This window comes from Euprymna scolopes, chromosome 41 (assembly GCF_053919585.1).
Source record: "Euprymna scolopes isolate OS-2025 chromosome 41, ASM5391958v1, whole genome shotgun sequence".
Classification (NCBI taxonomy): domain Eukaryota; kingdom Metazoa; phylum Mollusca; class Cephalopoda; order Sepiida; family Sepiolidae; genus Euprymna; species Euprymna scolopes.
The window spans coordinates 61,729,840-61,755,914 of NC_136522.1; the positions used below are offsets into that span (position 1 = coordinate 61,729,840).

General features: G+C 34.2%; 1 protein-coding gene across 6 annotated transcripts in view; it reads right to left on the reverse strand.

Annotated features, from left to right (window-relative positions):
• LOC145266536 (uncharacterized) overlaps nt 1-26,075 on the reverse strand; it is a 182,557-nt gene that overhangs the window by 124,358 nt on the left and 32,124 nt on the right. For all 6 annotated transcript variants that reach the window (XM_080122302.1, XM_080122303.1, XM_080122305.1 and 3 more), the window contains exon 2: nt 15,089-15,152. The gene's annotated coding sequence lies outside the window, so the exon portion shown is untranslated. The remainder of the gene's footprint in view (nt 1-15,088; nt 15,153-26,075) is intronic.

Sequence of the window (26,075 nt, forward strand, 5' to 3'; positions counted from 1 at the left end):
GTGGTTTCTGTCTGCAAAGGAAAATCAGGGAGGGAGTTGTTTGCTGGGTCCAAAGTAGAGTTTAAGGCAAAATGATTGTTGGATAGTGAGGGAATTGTTGATTGTCCATTATTTACGACACTGTTGTAGATTTTCTGGTGGTGCTGTTGCTACTTCTTTCTTACAATTACTTCTAGCTTCGATAAACTTTTGCTGTTTGTACTAGACTTATGCCTGATAAATCTGTAGCATGCATGTTGCTTCTGAGCAATGGCAGCTGCACAAGTAGAACTGCACGCCTGTGGAACTCTGTTCCATCTGCCTGCTTCCCACTTGACTACAACTTGGATGTCTTCAAGTCCAATGTTAACAAATTCCTAATGAACCGCCCCCTTAAGTAAACATGTCATCAAATCTCCACACTAACGTACTGTAATTGCAATAACCCTTATCCCTGAGTGGCTTCTGGGCCTTGATAAGTGGTGACCACCGTGTAAAAAAAAAAAAAAATGTAGAAGTAAACCGTTGGGGAGAGTGGGGTTTGCTATAGAACTTCCATATGGGAACATGTGCTTCTATTGCTGCTTTGAACCATTCCGTGATCTCATTTGCGCATTGTTCCACAGAAAGAGAAAAGATATTTCCTCATATGCTTCTCTGATGTGATCTCTAATGGCATCGCAGTCAACCTTTTTGTTGTGCCTTGTTGTTTTGAGCAATGGCTCTTCATCTTGGGGTTGAGAATTTAGAGTGATGTCTACCATTATCACAGTATGATCAGCATTCCCGAGTGGGCAACGGGCATTTGTTTATTAGCCTTGATTGCAAAGGGTAGAATTTGCTGCAAAGTTCTTTGCAAAGAGTTCAGCAGATGCTGTCGAAATTACCTCAGGTTCACTGATAATGGCTGGAATAGAGGACATACCTCTGTTTAGGATCCTGTTTGTTATTCGTCAAAACTTGTGGGAACCAACCCGTTGCTCAGCTACTTTAGACTTGGCGAACTGCATATATGACCCTCTCACATTCTTTATTATACGTTTGCAGTGGTTACTGGCACTCCTAAAGGCGTCTTTAGTTTCATAACATCTATTTCGTTAAAAGCAATGGAAATAGAGATTTCTGTGTGCAATGGCAGCGGTACATTCTGAAGTGAATCATGGTTGGCTGTTATGTTTTTGCTGGAATTTCTTGGAGGGTATGAAGTGATTTATATGAACAGTTAACCAGTCAGTCAAGTCTGATACTATAGAAGACGCATTCTTTTTGAACATGGAATGCAGAGGTAGGTCTGATATGAATGTTTGGAAGTCATCTCAGTCAGCCATATAGTATCTATAAACAGGGAATGCAGAGGTATAGCAGATATAAATATTCAAAAGCTTTCTCAGTTAGCCAATGAGTATCAATATGCTGTTTGATGGAGAGATACATCTGAGGACTTATTACATTTTATCTTTATTTTAACTGAGACAACCGAGTGATCAGATGATTCCAGTTGAGACATAATGGAAGATGAGCACAGTTCCGGGCATGTTGTAAGAAAAAAGTCTCAGAGATTTGCATACTGTGTGTCAGTGTCGGGCACACAAGTGGGTTTGTGAATAGGTTATATGCAATGGAGAAATCATGGCAGAACTGCTCCTCATCATCTGTCTTGTTTGAGTGGGCTAGCCATTCAACATTGTGAACAGCAACCTACACCCAACAGTGTAAGTCACTTAATTAAATGCCTATCACTGGTGATTATAAAAAAAAGGCCTCAGTTTTGCTTTCGTTTGATGCCCGTTTTATTATACAATATAATCAATGCCAAGATTAGCTTCTATAAAATGGTGACATTATTTTCTGAAAATTTCTGACCTTTTCTGAATTTATATTTTTCGTGTTACATTACATTTATCAAAATGATAAAAAAAAATTTCAAGAAAAAAACAAAACATAACCTGCTTATTTAAAGTGTTGCATATGAATGCATTAGTTCAATATTGTTGGGAGGGACTTTTGTGGAAAAAAAAAAAATTATTGTTGTTCTAGTTATCTGCCCTTGCTTTCACCGGGGTTTCAGTTATCTCCCTTTGATAAAATTATCCCATCATGATTGGAAAGCTACAGGACAGTGTTGAAGAGCACTTAAATAAATGCATATGATTGGTGCTTATAAAAGCGTTTTGGCTGCTTCTATGTTTAAAAAACGAAAAAATATTGAATTTTGAGTAAAACAAATCCACAGACATAAATGTTAACTGAGGGATGAGCAGACAGGGTGTTGTTAATTTTCTTAGAGGTACTCTCAATGATAGTAATTCCACTGTTGTGGGGACGATAGAGGACAAATATGAATATGATACTGTAAGTGCTACTTGGAAGCACATATAGGACAATTATGGATCTTTTCTGGAGATGTTCCTACCACATGGAAAGTCATATCTAATGTAAGCACATATTCCATGCGCAGGTTGATCTTGGGGTTAAGATTTTGATGTCAAGTATCCTTTAATCACAAATTTATCTGGGGAAACAGACGGTCGAATGCTAGTTTTGCACAGGAATAATAAATCCTGTTTAGTCTCCTGTAATTGGATTTCAACTTCTGAAAGGTTATAATACAACATATGAATGTATATATATATATATATATATATGTATATACATATGTATGTATGTCTGTATATATGTATATATGTATATACATATATATGTATGTATATATATATATGTATGTATATATATATGTGTATATATATATGTATATATGTATATATATGTATGAATATATATATGTATATATATGTATGTGTGTATATATATGTGTATATATATGTGTGTACATATATATACATACATAGAAGAGCAAATAATTAATAAAACATGTTAAAAAACACTTTGAAAAAGAGTTAAAAACATATTTAATCTGAAAAGGAAACACTTAATAAGAGGATAGTCTACTTATTTCCTTTTCAGATTAAATATGTTTTTAACTCTTTTTCAAAGTGTTTTTTAACATGTTTTATTAATTATTTGCTCTTATATGTATGTATATATATGTATAAAATTATATGTATATATATGTGCATATATATATGTATATATAAATATTTATATATATATATTTATATATATGTATACATATATATATTTTTATATATATATATGTATGTAGGTATATATATACATATAAATATATATATACATATAAATACATTATATGTAGATATATACATATATACATATATATAAATACATATATACATATGTATATATACATATATATATATAAATATATATAATATATATAATGTATAATATATATACATATAAATATATATATATACATATATGCACATATATATATAATCATATATATAAATATAAATAAATATATATATGTATGTATATATACAGGATGTCCATAAAGTCCGTGTGCAATTTTAAAATGAATTGTTCCAAAATCGAATTCATTTTACAGTTTATTTCTACTACCAACACAAATAAAGTTATAAATATTTTAATGTGCACACAGACCTTATGGACACCCTATATATATATATATTTATATCCCCAAAGACACTTCCGTATTTAGAAAAAAAAAAAATGAGTGACCGATTTACCAGAACGTGGTAACTAAAAAGTGAGTACCCCTTTCAAATGTTGAAATGATTTTTTTTTTTCAATTTTTTTTCATAATCTGGTTAGTGTTCAATCAATAATAATCCAGTGAAAAAATTTCCAAAACCCTATCCGTATAGAAACTCCGCCACGTAAGTAAATAAATAAAAAAAATGTTACGTGCGCATGCGTTAGCCTTGACTGGGGGGGAGGGGGCTAAGGGAACAACCATTAAATAATTCTGCAGGTCGCCATGGAACTCACTTTCTGGTCACCTGAGGAAGGGGCATTTATTTTCGTGTTTATTGGCTTAAAGGTTTTTTGACAAGGTAGTTTGGTACACGAGTGCATATTTAACAGTTTTTGGTTTATGCTCACGTGTAGTATACACAAAGGCTACATCTGTGAAATGGAAAATAGTCCCAGAGTTCAGGGGTTATTACCATGCAAAAGAAATCAAACAAAAAACTTTTTAGCCAAGAAACACACAGAAAAAAAAAATAGCATCCATTTTTTTTTCTATTGAATTCATTTGCTGTTTTTATTGAAAACTATTTTCCCCCGGATTTTTGATATAATTTTCCATTAAGGGCCGTGCGTCTCACGTTCGTATATAACAAAATATTTTTTGTAGATTTTGGTGTGCTAAAAACGAATCTGCAAACCGTTTCCGTCGCAAAAAAATAGTTTTTATGATATGAAGAAATTACTTTTTCGAAAAGTGGCGATCACTTTTCCATGTAAATTTAACTTAAAATGAGCACCCACTTTCTAGCCACCTGAGAGAGGGGGGATTTTTTCCCATGTTTATTGGCTAAACAGCTTTCATTTATGCTCACGCATAGCGTAAACAAAGGCTACGTCTGTGAAATGGAAAATAGTCCCAGAGTTCAGGTGTTATTACCATGCAAAAGAAATCAAACAAAAAACCAAGAAACACACAGAAAAATGCCCTTCTCTCAGGTGGCCATAAAGTGGGTGCTCATTCTAAGTTAAATTTACATTGAAAAGCGATCACCCACTTTTCAAGAAAACTTTCTTTTTGCTACGGAAACAGTTTGCAGATTCGTTTTTAGCACACCGAAATCTACAATAAAATATTTTGTTATATACGAACGTGAAACGGGCTTTAAAGTAAAATAATACCGGATTTTTTGGAGCAGATTTGCCGTTTAGTTGTACAAATATCTTCAAACCAGGTAATCACTAAAAGGGATTTTTAACAGTCGTCACCTGTATCGAGCAAAAGTTTAAAACCACCGATTATATGCCAGCCTACGTCATGATAACATATATTGAGTGTGTTCCTAACAGTATTTTGTATAGTTTTTTTAGTTTAAACTCATTTTCCCAAAATTTCCCCAAACTTAACATGTTCGATACAGTCTGCCGCCATTTGTATTTTTCAGATATACCGATAAACATTGAATGTTTTCGAACCAATTATACATTACATAAAAACACTAAAATCTTATCTAGTTAGGTAGAACATTTACTTTTCTTGCCTTTGATAACATTTATTTGTTATATATTTTTTGTTTGACAACTTCTTTAGTAATATAAACTCTTTTCGTATAATATAACATTTAGTCGGCTTGAAAAACAGTGTTTATCCGTTTATTTGAAGGCTACAAATGGTGGCGGACACTGTTGATTACTTTAAGTTAGAGAAAGTGAATTAAAACTAAAAAAACTATACAAAATACTGTCAGAAACCCACCGATTATGCCAGCCTATGTCATGGTAACATATATTCGGTGAGTTTCAGACACTGTTTTGTATAGTTGTTAGTTTTCAACTTACTTTCCCAAACTTAACGTATTCAACAGAGTCCGCGACCATTTCTGTTTTTTGAGCCGATTAAACATTTTACATTACATAAAAACACTAAACAATTATCCAGTTAGGTAGAAACGTAATTTACCTTACCTTTGCTTTCATTTATTTGTTTTTGGACAACTTTTTCGAATCTGTGTATAGTAACCCCCCACCCCCACCCCGCCACCATCAAACAAATATTAATTACTAACTCACATTTTTGTAAAGCAACAAAAACCTTTAACGTTTCAACATTTTTGCTACGTTCAGCTTCATCCACTGATTGTTGGTCGATTCCAAACCATGAATGATTGACAGAAACTCTCAAGGATCCAGATCAAATTCTGCAAGAGTACCATTTTTTTTCATTTTTGCCTTCTTTTTCACTTTTTGGAGTGGATTGCTGTACTAAAAATACAAGAAATATGCATTTTCTCTTTTTATTAAATTTTTCCATTACACCAAATTGAGCCACTGCAACGCGTGGCAGGGTACAGCTAGTGTGTGTGTGTGTGTGTGTATATATATATATATATATATATATATATATATATATATATATATATGTAGCTGGGCACCAGAGCATGGTCCACACGCCGGTGGGTCATGAATACCGCAGTCAACAGGGCCTAAGCTCCTCTGGAGGTTTCTGTCAGGGTTACCTCACCCTTAACCTTTGGTTCAAAAACTTATCCTACAAGGCAGTGGGGATTCAGTTTTTTGGCGCTGAACACTCACCATTCACCAGAGCCCCGTTAGCGTGATAGAACTCACAACATGCATGTGGGGATGATTAGATTGGGAGCAGCTATATATGACGCTAGAACATTTGTGTGCTTTTAACACAGGCCCACACCAATCCTTGACCTCCAAGTCATGGGTAAATGACATTAACGGGGTAGAAGGAGCTCCTGTAAGCCATGGTGGGGGCAATTCTTCTAGGAGAGTACAACTCTTATGAGAAATCTGCTGTCAAAGCAATTACCAATCATCTTGCAATGGCTTGTCACTGGGTTATTGTTGCTGAGACTTAGAGAGTGGCACTCGTGTCGTACAAGTGCTTGTCACTTTAATACAACAATGTACAGATGTTACTTGAGATCTATCTTTTATCTTTTTATATCTTTATCTGCCGTTTATTTCTATTGCAAGTCCTATGCCGATGGAGGAGTTGCAACGTGTACAGACTTGAGCAGTTGGGGTTACACAGTCACAAATCTGCACAGAGGCGACAGGAACCCTATCTTAACATTGTTGTTGTGCCTTCACATGACAGAGGCCAACTTCGGTGGGAGTTCCTGTGACTGAGCAGCCCTATTCAGGGAGAGCACTGCTCACCCAATATCTTGGGAAAGTGCTAGCAATGTGCACCAAAAATTGTCTGTCATACTATCACTGGTTAGTTTCCTGCGGCTAACGGTGGTTCATGTAAGCAGGAAGAAAACAAAAATGTATCTCCAAAAAAGAGTAAAATTCAATTTATGCTGTTGGAATGCACGCACTCTTCTTGAAAAAGTGTCATCCAACCGTCCAGAGCACAGGACAGCACTTGTCACTGCAGAGCTACAGAGACTTGATATAGATCTCTGGAGAAGATCAAATGATAGAGGTGTCATCAGGTTACACTCTATTCTGGATTGGTAAACTGGAGGGTATCCGTAGAAATGGTGGAGTCGGTTTTGCAATTAAAACATCCTTGCTTGATACTATGGAATTTCCTTCCAGTATCTGTGATCGCATCATGAAACTTCGTGCTCCTCTCTCACACAACAGATTCATCACTATTCTTTCAGTCTATGCCCCAACCCTTCAAGTGAATGAAGATGACACCTTGTGTTTCTATGTGTCTCTGCGTTCTGTTGTTGCATCTACACCAATGAATAAAAAACTTGTTATTCTTGGTGATTTCAATGCCCGTGTAAGGAAAGACTATGAGACCTGGAGTTCACTTGACAACTGAGGCACAAAGCTACTTGGATACACCCACGTTTAAAGCATGGTCACCTAATTGACTTCATCATAACTCGAAAATGCGACCTTCGAGATGCATATACTGTTGGTGTCATGCGCAGTACTGAATGTGACACTGATCACAAGTTGGTGAGAGGAAAGTTTAATTTACGAATCTGTAAGAAAATTTGTCACAGTGGTGTTAAGGTACGTAGCCGTATTGATGTCGCCAAGTTAAAGCTGCCTGAAGTTCAAAAGAGTATGGCAGAAAAGCTCGATAATCTTGCATTTGATGGTACATTGGTGAATTTTAAGACTCATATTTATTCTGCTGGTGCTGAAGTTCTGGCTTCAAGAGGGATAAGACTAAGGACTGGTTTGACGAAACAATCTTGAAATTAATCAGTTGCTGATGAATAAACAGAAAATTTATGAATCTTTACTTCGTGAAGATCATTCTGATCATACAACTGATTTACGACAATACAAAGAGGTCAAAGCCACATTGCAACATGAGCTAAGAAAAATGAAAAACCAATGGTGGATGAATATAACAGAGCAGATCCAAAAGGCGTTTGACACAAAAAATTCAAAGGAATTTTATGGACTCCTGCACTGAGTATTTGGTCCTCCTACCTCTTCAATATCTCCCCTGATGTTGAAAGATGGTTCTGTTGTCATTAAGGATCCAGAAAATATCTTGAAAAGATGGCAAGAGCACTTTACTGATGCGTTTCACAATCTCTCAGCAGTAGATTCTGATGCAATTGATAGCCTACCACAATGTGATATCATATTCAGAATGGATCGTTTGCCTAATCTGGTTGAGGTGCAGTTGGCTATCGCACAAATCAACAGTGGCAAGGCACCTGGTTTGGATGGTGTTCCAGTGGAGCTTCTTAAGATTGGAGGTGCGAATATTGCTAATGCTATCCTTGGTTTTGTTGAGGAAATCTGAAAAGGTGCTCCTGTTCCTCAGGATTGGATTGATGGTGTCTTGGTGACCCTGTTTAAAGGAAAAGGACAGAATGTTTGTGACAACTACCATGGGATTATGCTTTTGAAAGCTGTTGGGAAAGTTCTCGTATGACTTCTATTAAACAGGTTACTGGAGGATGTTTGTCCTAATGCTATTCCAGAGTCACAAAGTGGCTTTAGGTCTGGCAGAGGATCTATGGATATGATTATTTCAGCCCGGCAAGTCCAGGAGAAATGCGTTTCGAGATTGCGATAGAGGTATCATGTTAAAGTTTCGAACCTCAGGTTGTATTTTTAATCTTAGAAGATTTAATGCCAGAACCAAGCTGTATCATGTCTTGGTCAAAGAGTTACTGTATGCAGACGATGCTGTTTTTTGTCGTACACTGAGACTGATATGCAGCATATAATGGATAGCTTTGCTGACTCCTGCACTGCCTTTGGTCTAAGGATCAGTCTGTCTAAATCAAAGGCGATGTTCACTCCTGCACTGGGCCAGCCATACGTGGAGCCGAACATCATGGTCTGAAGTGCTAGACTGGGAGTAGTTGATTCATTTGTGTACCTTGGTAGTTCTGTCGAGGGATGGCTGTCTCCACACTGAAATCCACAGGCAAATTCAGAAGCCATCTGTAGCTTTTGGAAGGTTGGAGAAGAGAGTATGGTCTGATCGTGGCATCACAGACAAGATTAAGATCTGTATTTACAAGACCTGTGTGCTAACCACACTGTTGTATTCATTGGAGACAAAGACATTGCATCAAAGGCACATTAAATGGCTTGAACGATTTCACCAAAAATGCTTGAGACGTATCTTAAACATCAAGTGGCAAGCACAAGTACCCGACACGAAAGTCCTTGTGAGAGCATGTTGCTCTAGTGTAGAGACCCTTGTAATCAGATATCACATGTGTTGGGTGGGCCACTTGGTTCGAATGAAAGATTGTAGGCTGCCAAAACAAATTTTTTACGGGGAGCTGGAAAATGGCAAGTGTCCTCAACAGAAGCCTAGGAAGAGGTTCAGGGACTCTACAAAGAATAATTTGAAAATCTTACAAATCGACATCGGCACATAGGAAGAACTTACTCTGCAAAGGCCGAAGTGACAAAAGCTTGTACGTGAAAGTTGTGATGCTCTAGAGAAAAGAAAGCAGGCCCACTGCACTCTGAAGCAAGAGCTTCGCAAAGGCTTAATTGACGGTCTTAACCATGACACACAGATCTGGAAATGTCACACTTGCGAACAGGTGCTTTTGCCAAAAGCTGGCTACATCAACCACCTTAAGTCACACAAAACTCCTGTTCAGGTCAACTTTGCACCTATTAGTCTGAACCAAACGATCTGTTTAACATGCAGCAAAGTTTGCAAGTCTACTGCTGGTCTGAGAAGACGTGATTGTTCATAGGAATACACTTCAACCTCCAGACGAAGTCAACTCAATGGAAATTGCTCAATTTGTATGTCACATCCGCCTCAAGATGTGCAAATCTGCAGCGGGAGTGCAGAGTCATCTGAGATGGCATGGACGACAAGATTGGGAGAACTCAATGTGACGGTGATCATCTGGAAAGATGCAGCAATCATCATCATATATATATATATATATATATATCTGTATGTATATATATATATATATATATATATATATATATATATATATAAAAGTGTTTTTAACATGTTTTATTAACTATTTGCTCTTATTATAAGCTCTATCTCCTATTTGGTTTTATCGAGCTTTTACATCTGGTTGAGATTACTTTATAAATATTAATTCTTTAATATTTATTATATACTTTAGTTTTTCCATCTTGGATCATTTTGGTAAATTTAATTGTAATTTTTATTTTATTTATATATATATATATATATATATATATATATATAACTACTTCATTTACTCACATAAATTTAATATACGATACGAAAGTATAGATTTATGTGTAAACATTAAGTATTTACTTCAAAAGTGCTCAATACGTAGGTAGAGCTAGTTAGTAATTTATAAAATATATATGGCAATTAAATAAATTAAACAAACATGAATATACATAAACGATCACACATATATGTATATATATGTGCATGTATGTGTGTACACATAGGTATATTTTTATATATATAAAAAAAAAAAGGAGGGAAAAGATCTACCTTAAACCACTAACCTAGTTCTAAAACAGATCCTTTGTTCGATAAAATGCATGTCCATTGGCTGATAGAAAGGGGCGCGGTGGATACTAGAAAGCTGATTCGCTAACTAGAAATCCTCAACATATATAAAAACAAGAAGCAACCACAGAATTCGCGCATAAGCCTGACGAATCCTATAGTGGATGAAACGCAGAATATTCAGTGTAGCTTAATCGCCATATATATTTTATAAATTACTATATATATATATATATCAGAACAAAATAATAAAATAAAATAAAAAATAACCCGCTTATTTAAAGTGAATGTCTTAGTTCAATATTATTGGGAGGGACTTTTGTGGTAAAAAAAATGTTATTGTTCTAGTTATCTGCTTTTGCTAAGATTATTCTACTACGTTTCTAATTATCTGCTCTTGATAAAAGTTTTCCACTACGTTTCTAGTTATCTGCCCTTGATAAACTTATTCCACTATGTTTCTAATTATCTGACTGTGGTTTGAGTTGTCCCCCTTTGGAAATTGGCTGTTTGGAGAAATGGAAAACTAGATGGCTCTGGTTGATAGTCAATTTGCATAAGTGGAGAAATGGGCAGCATATAAACGGTACTTTTTTTTTTTTTTTTTTTTTTTTTAAAGCAGCGAGAAGAGCGCAGAGTGTGAACCGACGGTTGGAAGAAGTGACAGTGAATTATTTTCGGACGTTGAAGAGCTCAACCTTTGGAAGGAACAGCTGTGTCTCATATATATATTTTTTTTAATTTCTTTTTTTTTTTCTCTTCTACTTCACTACACTGACCTTGATAAAATTATTCCACAACGTTTCTAGTTATCTGCCCTTGATAAAATTATTGCACCGTGGTTGGAAACATACAAAACCATGATGGAGGGTGCTCGTTGGCTGTGATTTGAGAAAAATTCTCAACATAATAATTTGGCTGAACTTGATGCCCTGTTGATAGGCATTAACTTGGCTCTTCCGTAGCACCTAAAGGGCATATGTTTACCATTTAATAATATTTAATAATATTTAATACCATTTAATAATATTTAATAATATTTAATACCATTTAATAATATTTAATAATATTTAATACCATTTAATAATATTTAATAATATTTAATACCATTTAATAATATTTAATAATATTTAATAATATAAATTAATATTTTAAGAAAACAGCAACAAACCACCTTTAATGACTACATAGATTTATTTACTCCCATAACAAAAGTTGGTAATCTGGAAGAAAGAGAGAGCCTGTTTTCTCCATTTGACTATAGGTGGCGTTACTGTCTGTCCACCCAGTTATGGAAGCACAAAAAGTATATAATGGCACCCTTGAAATAAAAATAAATGTTTTTGTTATATTTTAAGTTTAAACATGTTTTTTTTTTGTTTTTTTTTGCAAAAATATTTAAGTTTTATTTTTTTTTCAAACATATTTACATTTTTGTTTTTTTGTTTTTGCAAAGTAATTCACAAGTTTTATTTTTCCAAACATTTACGTTTTGTTGCTTGTTTACAAACAAAACAAAAAATGTTTGCAAAAAAAGAAAAAACGTAAATGTGTTTGCAAAAACAAAAAAAAGAAAACGTAAATATGTTTGAAAAAATAAAACCTGAATATGTTTGCAAAAACAAAACAAAAAAAACGTAAATATGTTTGAAAAAAAAAAAAAAACATGCTTAAAATTAAAATATAACAAAAATATTTTTATTTCAAGTGTACCATTATATACTTTTTGTGCTCTCATAACTTGGTGGACAGACAGTAACGCCACCTATAGTCAAACGAAGGAAACAGGCTCTCTCTTTCTTCCAGATTACCCGAAGGTTTATTTTACATTATTTGGTAGTGTATTTCTTTTTATTTATTTATTTCAGGTGATTTATGCAAGCCCGCAACAATTGGTAAACCCGGACGTTCGTCTACAGCTTCTATGAAATGGTGACATTATTTTCTGAAAATTTCTCACGTTTTCTGAATTTATATTTTTCGTGTTACATTACATTTATCAAAATGATAAGAAAATTTCAAGAAAAAAACAAAACATAACCTGCTTATTTAAAGTGTTGAACATGAATGCATTAGTTCAATATTGTTAGGAGGGACTTTTGTGGTAAAAAAAAAAAATATTGTTGTTCTAGTTATCTGCCCTTGCTTTCACAGGGATTTCAGTTATCTCCCTTTGATAAAATTATTTCACCATGGTTGGAAAGATTCAGGACAGTGTTGAAGAACACTTAAATAAATGCATATCATTGGTGCTTATAACAGGATTTTGGCTGCTTCTTTATTTAAATAATGAAAAAATAATAAATTTCGAGTAAAACAAATAGTTTATGATATAAATGCGGGAGTGCCCCAGGGTTCTATCCTTGGACCTCTATTGTTCCTGATATTCATAAATGACCTCCCTGACAAAATTGCCTCTGAGATGGGTATATATGCTGATGACACTACACTCTATGGCAGGCACGACAGGAAGACGAATGAACACATATCTAAATAAATGGCAGAAACACTAGAGGAAGACCTCCAATCTGTGGTGGAATGGGGACAAAAGTGGTTGGTCGCGTTCAATGCTGCCACGACTAAACTAATTTCATTCAATAATTACAAGAAACCCTCTCTACCACCTATAGCAATGGCCAACGACTCTTTATCTGAGAGTACATCTTTCAAACTCCTTGGCCTAACGTTCACAGGAAACATGAGTTGGAACAATTACATTGAAGGCATTGCCAGGGCCGCTGCAAGAAAGGTGGGCTCTCTCTACTGTGCTAGAAAACTACTAACACCCGAAAGTATCCTGTACCTCTATAAGGCCACCATTCACCCATGTATGGAGTATTGCTGCCACATTTGGGCTGGTGCATCTGCTACTAGTCTCTCACTCCTTGACAAGGTTCAAAAGAGAGTCGCAAACCTGATAGGCCCTGAACTGGCATCTGTCCCATCGACGAAATGTTGCATCCCTCTGCCTTTTCTACAAGTATTTTAATGGTGAATGCTCTGACGAACTGCAATGCTTTGTGCCCCCACGACGTGAGCACCCTCGACAAACCCGACAGGCTGCTAAATCCCACCCCCACACTGTAGAGATCCCTAGATGTAAAAGATCTTTTTACTCCAATAGTTTCTTCCCCAGAACCGCTAGACTCTGGAATTCCATTCCAGATCCCTGCTTCCCCAACAGTACTGACGTTCAGAAGTTCAAGTGTAACGTGAACTGACATCTTGCTGCCCAAATCCCTACATAGTACCCCAGCAGTTGTTGCCCCTGATAGTAGCCCCCTACACCAAAGTGGCAATTTGCCTTGTTTGGGGTGAAAATGTAATAAAAAAATAAAAAAGTTCCTATGCAGATAGTAACATATCCAAAAATTACAGAATACGATAACATAGAAAATTAATTATTCATGAAAAACAGTTCCGATAAAGGTAAAAATACTTTGATAAAGTTACACGCTGAGGTGGACATACTGAGTCACATGACATAAACAAAAGGGAAGTATTATTTGGATTAATCAGCCTACTGTTCTCATCCTGAATGTGATTTTCACAACGTTTCGGTCAATGTAACCTCCGACCTTCTTCAGGTGTATCTTGTGAATGTTTCTGTCAAACTTGGGAATTTACACGGAATTTCAAGCGGAACTCTTTTATTTACTTCACAGAGGTAGCATGCGTTTGTTCCGTCAGCCATGACTGGATAGAGGTCCTTAGTAATTCGCAATTGTATTTTTCAGTCATGCATACTTAGGATTGAACCTTCAACCTTCAGGAGAATATCACTTTTTTACAATTGATTTTTCCAAGTACTCTAACCAATGTGCCACGGGTCCTTGCTACCATAAAGTAAATAAAGGGTTACACTGTAAATTCCGTCAAAATTCCCGAGTTTAACAAGATACACCTGAAGAAGGTCGGTTACATTGACCGAAATGTTGTGAAAATCACACTCAAGATGAGAACAGTAGCCGATTAATCCAAATAATACGAATAACCAATCCTCATCTCAAAAATTCAGAAAAGGGGAAGTAACTCAGTTAAACCACTATGTATAGCAGACATAATTTATTCAGAAAACAAAAAATAAACCTAACACGTAGAAATAATTTGTGATTTTTTTTTTTAATAACTTTTTTGAATTTTGAATTTTTTTTTATAAAAAAAATTACTGATTGAATTTTAGCATTAGATTTTCAGGAAACTGGAAACTTAATTACCTTCCCTGTTAACTCCCCAATTCAAATCGGAAGAAAATGGAAACCAAATCACTAGATTTTATAAATGTCTTTTTTTCATGATTAATTAATTTTCTACCTTATCGTTTTCCGTAAGTTTTGGATATGTTACTATTTGCGACACAATAATTACACAGATACCATTTGTTTTACTTGAAATTCAATATTTTTTTGTTACGGGTTTTGTTTTGCTTTCATTTGACAACGGTTTTATCGCACAAACTATTATAGGAATCAAGGTAAAGATTTCTATAAAATGTCTATAAAATGATGACACCATTTTTTAAAAAATTTATGATCTTTTTCTGAATTTATATTTTTGGTGGTGCATTATATTTTTGTGCTACATTACCGTGGAGAAACATGCATCAGTAACTGTACTGCTGAAGCTGTATCCTGGACGCACTTGGTCAAATCTTAAAAATAAAATAAGAATGATAATTTAAGAATGAGCAGTGAAAACATTTCAAAAGAAACAAAACAGAAAAAAATTCATTGTAAGGTAAGTTTCTTGAATAAATACTTATTTTTTGATTAACAAAAAAGTGATAGCAAACAAAAATAAATTTTGTTTTGTTCATGTAATTTTAATTTTATGATTTTTTTTGTTCAAATAAAAATGACTGAAAGTTTTATGGGTACTTGTACAGTTTAATGAAGACATTAAAAAAATCAAATAATTGAAAAAAGGTTACATTGCACGTACTCGTTATGGAATAAAGTTTTCATACAAAAAAAAATCACTTAATTTGATCAAATAGTTTTTTTTTTATCACAGAAGAAAATCAAATTTTAATGAGATCAAGCATATCGTCGCCATTTACCTATTTCTGGGAACAAGAAATTCGTTTGCCGTGGTTTTCACTAGTCGAGTTCTTGCTGTGAATAATGTTAAAGGTATTAAAGAAAGTTACGATATAGATGGAAAAGTATTCAAGCTGAGTTTAATGGCTATTATCATTGCATCTACTTAACAAGCCGCTGCATTGCAATGTTACTATGACATTTTATTTATAGAAGCGTTCAACCACTAATAGCACCAGGAAGACAATTATTACAGAAAAAATTAAAAACGTGTATCGAGTGTCTATATTAGTATGTTTGATCAGAAAGTGTGGGCGTATATCTGGCTGAATCGTATCTTTTTAATCCGGACAAAATAACGAAAAGTACCTCAGAATTTAAATGAAAAAATGATGAACAAAGGACAAAATGAAAAAGGACAAAGAAACTCTTTAAAATAAGTGAAAAAAATTAAAATATTTATCTAGGTATTTTTTCTGCTGCCCACGTTTCAAAATAATCTCGTTAAATTTTGACAAACTTTAAACAGTGATTGAAGTTATCTCCTCTGGTACCCCCCTCTCCCTCATCATCCGCGAAAAACAAAATGGCTGCAACACGATCAATGTCATTAAAGTTTGATTCTCCTCTCTAAAAAAAAAAAAAAAAAAAAACTGCCCTCCTTGATGGGGCACTATGACATGTAAAGGACTTGCAGCCAATTATAGAGCCGAACAGTTAAACTGATTGCAAGAGCGACAGCACTGAGTCATCGAGTGATGAACGATTGATATTTTTTCCACCACCATCATCCAGATACATAAAGCCTCTCAGATGATACTATTGACAACAACGTAGGAAGTTTTGTCATCAATGACTTGATTAATGAAGCGAAAGAACCTTCCCCAATGTCAGAAATAACATGGATAAGACAAGATTCCTGATTGGTTGATATTATAACTTCTGTGGGAAGACAGGATTGTACCTGTGGCAGGAATTTTAACTCCAGAGATAGTTGTTAACAAGATGCTCAGATCCTCTATTTTGATTTTAATTATAGTTCTCTTTAATCCTCTAATCAACAATGGAATTGATGAAGAAATACGAACTCTCTGGTGTCGGCGGGAGTTATACGCCTTTAAAAAATATTATTATGCCAGTTAATGGAAATTGAACAATTGATTGATTATCAAAATATTTATGCCTGTTTCTAATTCTCAAACTAACATGTCTACAAACGACATAACTACCCGGCCTGAAACGCCAGCTAAATTAATCCACCTTGATTTAGCAAAACGAAACCAGAACAGAGAGACTATCCAGGAGGTAAGTCCGTCATTTTTATCTTGGGTTATTTCTAGCAAAGAGAGTGAGAGCTGTGTTAGTTATTTTCTCACACTAATGCTGCTCAAAATTGTATGGACCAGAATGCATCAGGCATCCTGTTCTCTATGTGATCATAAGATCAGGGAGTACTGTTGTTAAAACGGCAAAAGATTTTGAAATTAATAATCACTGTTTCAGTACAGCACTACTTTTTTGCTATGTGTGTATGAATACAGTGAATCGGCTTAGGATGCTGTAATGATGAATTTAATATGTAAATAAGTTGAAAGCGAGTAAATTAAATAAGCGTTACTTTTGGCACACAGCACAATCTAGAAATTCGGCTTGTTGGAATGCAGACATAGAATTGTGTAAAGAAGGAAAGACGAAAAGCGCAGAGGGTTAAAAGGGTGATGGTGCCAATCGACCATACAACTAATAAAATAGGCACAAGCCAAAGAGGTAACGATAATAGCAAAGAAAGATGAAAGACATTGATGATTGGTTAAAGACAATCCTTTGTTCCCGTTCATTGCGACAGCTTGACCAACAATCTCATGTCAGCTTCCATTTGTGTGCTTTTGTAAACAACTTCCTATCTATTGTTCTGCCGATAAACTCATTCCCCTTTCTTTTGTCATACTTCTTTTTCTCTTTCTCCCCTACTTCCCAGCATTAGGGAGGGAAGGAATGCAGATAGTATTACTGGTCCTTTATTCTGTATAAATCATCAAAAGTCGTATCTTCCATTTGGTGCAGATTGCGAACCTACATGACTTATTTTTCATCATTCCTTCCGATCAAGGGAAAGTTGGTTAATGGATGTCGAACTGTTGAGAGACGTTCAATCAAAAACATTTTCTCTCCACTTTCTCCTTGGCTTTCCTCTGCCTCTTTTACCTTCTAACGTACCCTCAAAGCATAAATTTTTCTGCATAAGCACTGTGATGAAAATGGCAAGAGTTTTTGACATTAGTAATCCTCTTTTTAGTAAAGCACTACTTTTTTTATATGAAGACAGAGAATTGGTTTAGGACGCTGGAATAGTAAATTTAATATGCAAATGAGTTGAAAGAGTGTTACTTTTGCCATACGGCGCAATCTGAAATTCGGCTTGTTGGAATGCGGACATAGTATTGTGTAAAGTAGGAAAGACGAAAAGACATTTGTACTTGCTAACTCGTGATAGAAAAGAGATTTGGATTTTTCTGTCGACGTGTTACAGCCGATTTAACAGTGTTGCAGGGGGTCAAAAGGGTGACAGCGCCAACTGACCATAAAACTAATAAAGTAGCCACAAGGCAAAGAGGTAACAATAATAGCAAAAAAACATGACAAACACTGATGATCAGTTAAAGACGATCCTGTGTTACCATCATTGACAAACCTTGACCAACAATCCCATTCGAGCTTACTTTTGTGCGCCTTTGTGAACAACTTCCCATATGTTGTTTTGCTGATAAACCCATTTCCCCTTTCTTTTTTTTTTCTTTTTCTCTCCCACTTCCCACGACTTGGGGGTGGGAAAAAATGCAGATAAGCACCACAGGTCCTTATTCTGCATAAGTACTGCGATGAAAATGGTGAGAATTTTTTAAATTTATAATCATTGTTTTAGTAAAGGACTATTTTTTATTACTTGAGAGTCACGATTTATCAAGGCCCGAGGACCACTCGAGGATAATTATTAATGAATCTAAGATGGTAGTGTAGTAACCGTTAATGGTGTAAGTTGGGTAAAATTTGAATTATTTTAGGGTATGGTTCATCAAGAACTTGTTTACATTGGACTTGAAGGCCACCATATTGTAATCGGCTGGGAAGCAGGTCAGCAGAACAGTGTCCCACAGGCGGGCAGTTCTAAGAAAGAAGCTTTGTTCATGGAATCTGTGTTTTGATTTAGGCAAAGATAGAGATTGGGGGAAATTGTTGATAGTGGTTGTAGCTAGTTGAGTGGATTTTTTTGTGAAAAGCGGGAGCCATAGATTGGAGCTCAGACGAGCTATGTGTGTATACAGACAGTGAAGAGGCTTAGGATACTAATTTAATACACAAATGAGTTGAAAGAGAGTAAAATAAATAAGAGTTAATTTTGTCATATGTGGTAAGTTTGAAATTCGGCTCATTGGAATGCGTACTGAGGATTGCTTAAGGAGGAAACATGAAAAGACTTTTGTGCCCATTCTATATGGGTCGTGGAATTCATCTGCAAAAGATCTAGTAATTTGCATATTCTTTAAACATTTTTATTAATTCCCTATTAGTATTTTTTAGTTTCCTTATATCATGATCATCTTTAGTTAACTATTACATGTAATCATATTCATGCAGACATTCTCCATGATTTATACTTGCGTAATATTTGTGTAAAAAGCACAAACCTCTTTCTATATTTATGTTTATGGATGTGTATATATATTTGTTTTTAAAAATTTTGCCTACCAAACTTCTCTGCCAGTGTTTGGTCTACAGACCTGAAACTTAATATATAGGGTATTCAAACCCATGCAAAATTTTATATTTGGGTTTTAGTCAGGGAAAATCGTTGTAAAAGTGTGAAAATTACAAAATTGAAATTTGCTAGGTGAAGGTGAAACGACGGCATTACGAATATGCATGCATGGCATAATAGCTATTGGTTCATGTTTCAAATTTTAGCCTCGCAGTAAACTACTGATAGAAAAGAGATTTGGACTTTTACAACCATTTGTAACAGCAGCAGCCAAGGGATAGCTGGCTAGCAAAAATATTAACAACATCAGCCATTAAATCACGTATGCAAATTAGCAAATGTGCACAAGTTTGCATCACAAGAAAAAGGAGGAAAAATACACTAAGCGGTCGAGATAGGAGCAAGTTAAGTTCCGGGCAAGATGAATGTGTGAATCGAGGGTGAGAAAGGGCTGGCTGGGGCTGCGTGAAGTGGCAAGGAGATAGAGACTTTTAAAAAGCACATGTGTGCAAAAAGGCTTTGGAAATATAATGAAATGTGTTGTTTCGGAAGAACCATGAACAAATGCGTTTCATTTGCATTTTTAAAAAAAAAATATTGAGTTCTTTCCTATTTATTTTTGTTTGTTTCTTTGCGGTGATGCCAGACAGGGTGTGGGTCTGAGAGTGTTGAACTGTAACGACGCAGTTAAGAAATAACGACCATGTTACATATTGCAGTTGAAGCGTTAGAGCTGAAGATGAACATTAATATTTTACAAGTACAAACACTTCTTTTTTATTATCTTTTAAACCTGAAAAAAAAAAAATTTTGATTGCCTCAGTCTAGAAGGATCTCTCTTTCACCGACCAAGGACAGAAAAGATTAAGCATACTATGAAAACAGATAAGAGTAATTTGATTCACAAACACCTGATATAGTTTTCAAGATACTCCCCTCCCCTCCACACCCACCCATTCGATAGTCATAGTCATCTGATTAGTATGTTTCATTTTTATCTAATAAGGTAAAACATTACCATGGGGTCTGCGTTCGCACTTGAAATCTATAAATACAACTGTTTATGTTATTTTTATGGTTTAGTCTGGTTGTTTTGTTTGACAGCATATCAACCCTTTTGTGGTTGTTTAATGCGTAATCCAATAATTGTTGAAAAAAAAAAAAAAAGGTTTTATGCTTCAAGTTCTTTATATCTTCAAATATTTCTATTCTGGAAAAAAATACTGAATCCTCTAATTTTGGAAAAAAAAAATACTGAATCCTCTAATTTTGGAAAAAAAAGTACTGAATCCTCTAATTCTGGAAAGAAAATACTGAATCCTCTAATTTTGGAAAAAAGTACTGAATCCTCTAATTCTGGAAAAAAATACTGAATCCTCTAATTCTGGAAAAAAAATACTGAATCCTCTAATTCTGGAAAAAAATACTGAATCCTCTTATTCTGGAAAAAAAAATACTGAATCCTCTAATTTTGGAAAAAAATACTGAATCCTCTAATTTTGGAAAAAAAATCTGAATCCTCTAATTCTGGAAAAAAATACTGAATCCTCTAATTCTGGAAAAAAATACTGAATCCTCTAATTCTGGAAAAAAATACTAAATCCTCTTATTCTGGAAAAAAAATACTGAATCCTCAAATTCTGGAAAAAAATACTGAATCCTCTAATTTTGGAAAAAAATACTGAATCCTCTAATTTTGGAAAAAAATACTGAATCCTCTAATTCTGGAAAAAAATACTGAATCCTCTAATTCTGGAAAAAAATACTGAATCCTCTAATTCTGGAAAAAAAATACTGAATCCTCTAATTCTGGAAAAAAAGTACTGAATCCTCTAATTTTGGAGAAAAAAAAATACTGAATCCTCTAATTTTGGAAAAAAAAAATACTGAATCCTCTAATTTTTGGAAAAAAAATACTGAATCCTCTAATTCTGGAAAAAAATACTGAATCCTCTAATTCTGGAAAAAAATACTGAATCCTCTAATTCTGGAAAAAAATACTGAATCCTCTAATTCTGGAAAAAAATACTGAATCCTCTTATTCTGGAAAAAAAATACTGAATCCTCAAATTCTGGAAAAAAATACTGAATCCTCTAATTTTGGAAAAAAATACTGAATCCTCTAATTTTGGAAAAAAATACTGAATCCTCTAATTTTGGAAAAAAAAAATACTGAATCCTCTTATTCTGGAAAAAAAAATACTGAATCCTCTAATTCTGGAAAAAAAATTCTGAATCCTCTAATTTTGGAAAAAAAATACTGAATCCTCTAATTTTGGAAAAAAAAAATACTGAATCCTCTAATTTTGGAAAAAAAATACTGAATCCTCTAATTTTGGAAAAAAATACTGAATCCTCTAATTCTGGAAAAAAAAATACTGAATCCTCTTATTTTGGAAAAAAAATACTGAATCCTCTAATTCTGGAAAAAAATACTGAATCCTCTTATTCTGGAAAAAAAAATACTGAATCCTCTAATTCTGGAAAAAAATACTGAATCCTCTAATTCTGGAAAAAAATACTGAATCCTCAAATTCTGGAAAAAAATACTGAATCCTCTAATTTTGGAAAAAAATACTGAATCCTCTAATTTTGGAAAAAAATACTGAATCCTCTAATTCTGGAAAAAAATACTGAATCCTCTAATTCTGGAAAAAAATACTGAATCCTCTAATTCTGGAAAAAAAATACTGAATCCTCTAATTCTGGAAAAAAAGTACTGAATCCTCTAATTTTGGAGAAAAAAAAATACTGAATCCTCTAATTTTGGAAAAAAAAAATACTGAATCCTCTAATTTTTGGAAAAAAAATACTGAATCCTCTAATTCTGGAAAAAAATACTGAATCCTCTAATTCTGGAAAAAAATACTGAATCCTCTAATTCTGGAAAAAAATACTGAATCCTCTAATTCTGGAAAAAAATACTGAATCCTCTTATTCTGGAAAAAAAATACTGAATCCTCAAATTCTGGAAAAAAATACTGAATCCTCTAATTTTGGAAAAAAATACTGAATCCTCTAATTTTGGAAAAAAATACTGAATCCTCTAATTTTGGAAAAAAAAAATACTGAATCCTCTTATTCTGGAAAAAAAAATACTGAATCCTCTAATTCTGGAAAAAAAATTCTGAATCCTCTAATTTTGGAAAAAAAATACTGAATCCTCTAATTTTGGAAAAAAAAAATACTGAATCCTCTAATTTTGGAAAAAAAATACTGAATCCTCTAATTTTGGAAAAAAATACTGAATCCTCTAATTCTGGAAAAAAAAATACTGAATCCTCTTATTTTGGAAAAAAAATACTGAATCCTCTAATTCTGGAAAAAAATACTGAATCCTCTTATTCTGGAAAAAAAAATACTGAATCCTCTAATTCTGGAAAAAAATACTGAATCCTCTAATTCTGGAAAAAAATACTGAATCCTCAAATTCTGGAAAAAAAAAGGTTTTATGCTTCAAATTCTTTATATCTTGAGAAATTTATTCATGGTTTTTAGTTTGCTTGAATTTTTTTTACAGTATATCGACCCTTTTCAGGTTATTTAATCCCGAATCCTCTAATTCTGTAAGAAAAAAAAATAAAAAAGGTTTTATGTTCCAAGTTCTTTATATCTCAAAATATTTATTCATGGTTTTTAGTTTGGTTGATTTTTTTTTTCTTTTTCGTTCTTTTTTTTTTTTTTTTGTACAGTATATCAACCCTTTTCGGGTTATTAACTGCCGAATCTTCTAATTCTGGGAAAAGAAAAGTTTTCTGCTTCAAGTTCTTTATATCTTCAAATATTTATTCTTATTTTGTTCTTGACCGTTTTGTAGAGAAAAATTGTTTTTTGTTTTTGCCTTTGCAGAACATGATTGAGTTCTGCAAAGGGAAATGAAAAAAATAAATAACATAATTGTTTGGTGCATTTAAGTCAGAAAACCAATACAGTGTAGCATGTTTTGCTCAGGCATATCAATGGTAGATGTTGCAGTTGTTGGTTAAGGGAAGGGTGAGGGTACAGAGAACTGAAAATATATCTGGGCAGAGTCAGACCATCCAAGGGATATTCTGTGTTTAAAAAAGTAAATGCCTCATTTAATGGGAAACTCATTGGCCTTTGTGAAAAAAGTAATTTTTCTAAATAGGTCAAAAAGCCGATATCTTCACACAGACTAATTTTATTTTATGTTTAACTTAAAATTACATACAATCAAAATTAAATAGAAATAGAATAATCAGGAGTATACAGCTGGAGCAGGAGTACACAGAGGTACTCCTTGAATTTTGTGAAACAATAGGTTTTTGTCAGGGAAGTTAAATCTTAAATTATTTTAACAATACTGAGTCTTATTTTTATTTATTGATTTATTTACAATAATAATCTATGATATAAATCTCACCTGTCTGTTTGTGTGTATGTATGTATGTATGTATGTATGTATGCCTTAAACTTTCGATAGAGGCAATGGATTTTCACAGAATCAGTCTCGTTTTGAAGCTTGACCCTTCGGACGACAAATATAAAAAAATTGGCTAAAATCATTAATTCCTTCACCCTAAACTGGGCACTTTTCTACAGGGAGGGGTAGCTTTTTTTGCCGATATTTTCGAAAGTCATTGCCTCTTTTCGATTGACTAGCCTTAATTTAAACCTTTGGCATTTCTGGTTTGGCGATGGATGCAACAGCAAAGACGTCACGTTTTCATCTTAAGTAAAACACTATTACGTAATTTTACGTGTAGCGTTGAAAATTAGTAAAAATTACAAAAAAAAACTAATCAAAGAGAAAAATAATTACAAAAAAAAATAAAATTTATCAAATGACGCAGTTTTAACGGTTTAGTCTCATACAGCCAATTCTGTATGACAAACTAGTTATCTCCCTTGTTTTCATTTAACTTGTGCGATTTCAAATTAGAAAATGGTGGATTGATAATAACAATGTTTTTTGTGGGGGTTTTTTTTTTGTGAAAAATAGTTCTAGCAGATCGTAAACTCTTATTTTTTTGCGATTTAAAATTTTTTTTTTTTTACTGAGGAGTCACCACTTATCAAGGTCCAAAGACCACTCGAGGATAAGGGTTGATGAATGTAAGGTGGTAGTGAAATAATCATTATTGGTGTAAACTGGATAGAATTTGATTATTTATGAGGACGGCTCAACAAGAACTTGTTTACATTGGATTTGAAGGCTACCATGTTGTATTCGACCGGGAAGCAGGCCAGCAGAACAGCAGGCAAGCAGTTCTGGGAAAAAAGTTTTGTTCAAAACTAGGCATATTGCCACTTGGAATGTTAGGGGCTACTATTTGAGATCATGTCTAACAGGATACTGTAGGGGAGTTGAGCTGCGAGATGACCATTGGCATTACACTCAAACTTCTGCAGATTAGTACAGTTAGGGAAGCTGGAAACAAGGTGGGAATTCCAAAGTCTAGCCATCTGAGTCGAATGCTTCCCGGCATCTAAGAACCCTAAATGTGAAGGGGTGGGATTTTGCTGCTTGTCGGGTTAGTCGGGGAGTATATACGTGCAGGGGATGAGCACATTTCATTTATGTCATCAGAAATGATTCTTTTTTTTTTTTTTTTCAACATGAACAGTTCGGTCCCTAAATATTTCTATTGAACTATGGGCATGTTTTACAATAGACACCAGAACGAAAATGTGGTCAAAAAACAAGTGTATAACAAAGTAGTAGGACCCGTTAACCGGCGTTGCCCGGTGAAAGCACCCCCCCCCCCTGCGCACATATAAAAAAGTAAAGTACGGTTGTTGTTGTTGTTGTTGTTGTTGGCCACACCCCAACCTCCCCATGTTAAGAATGATATTCGAAATAGACCTCCCCATGGTAAGAACAGCTGTCGAAATAGACACCCCCAACCTCTGCAAGTAAATTACAGTGCAGAATGCAGGTATTTATATCTTAAAAACTCTCTGCTTGCACCAAATATAAATGATCTTGTCTTAAAGAGTATACTGGAAAACTTATAAACTTATCATTCTCAAGGAAATTTTGGAGTTGGATCTCTTGAATGCTTGCACCAATTAGTGTCAAGCTTAGAAAATAGACACAAATTCAAAATTGTAAACTGTCATGGCGGTTTGTAATTGCTGCTGCTGCTGTTACACACTAGTGTATAGAAGAGGACAAAATGTCAATTGTAACAAAAAACAACTATAAAATAGCTTGTTTTACGACTAAAAAAGCAACTATGACAGCGAAATTTGAAATTTTTAATATTGAATTTCAAGGCAAACCAATGGTCTCTACTTAATTGTCATGTTACAGTAATGAATATATCAAAATATTCCATTTATGACAATCACGGCCTAGCCACAGCTCGTCACTCCATCCTGAACAATTCTAAATTTCTGTTATCAAAATTGTTTTTTTTCTTCTCACATTTATTAAATTCACTTGTGCCATTTTTTCTGATGAGATTTATACCGAGCAACATATATTTCGATTTCTTAGCTGTTAACAATACTCCACTGCACTTTTATTCCCTGTATACAAATCCAGCCGATGCAGTGTAACAGTAATACCACTCTATAAGTTGAACATGGTAAAATGTGTAACCATTAGTTGGTGGAAAGAAAACAAAAAAGTTTCTTGCTTGTTTTTTTTTGTTTGTTTTTCTCGAATAAGTAAGTAGCTGTTCCGTAATATACTGTTTCTTTTTTTTTGGGGGGGGGGATACAAACAACTATAATACGTGACTTCGGCGTTTAAAACTTAAATTTTGGGCGCACATTGTCGAGAGTGACCCCACCCCCTCTAAATTCCACA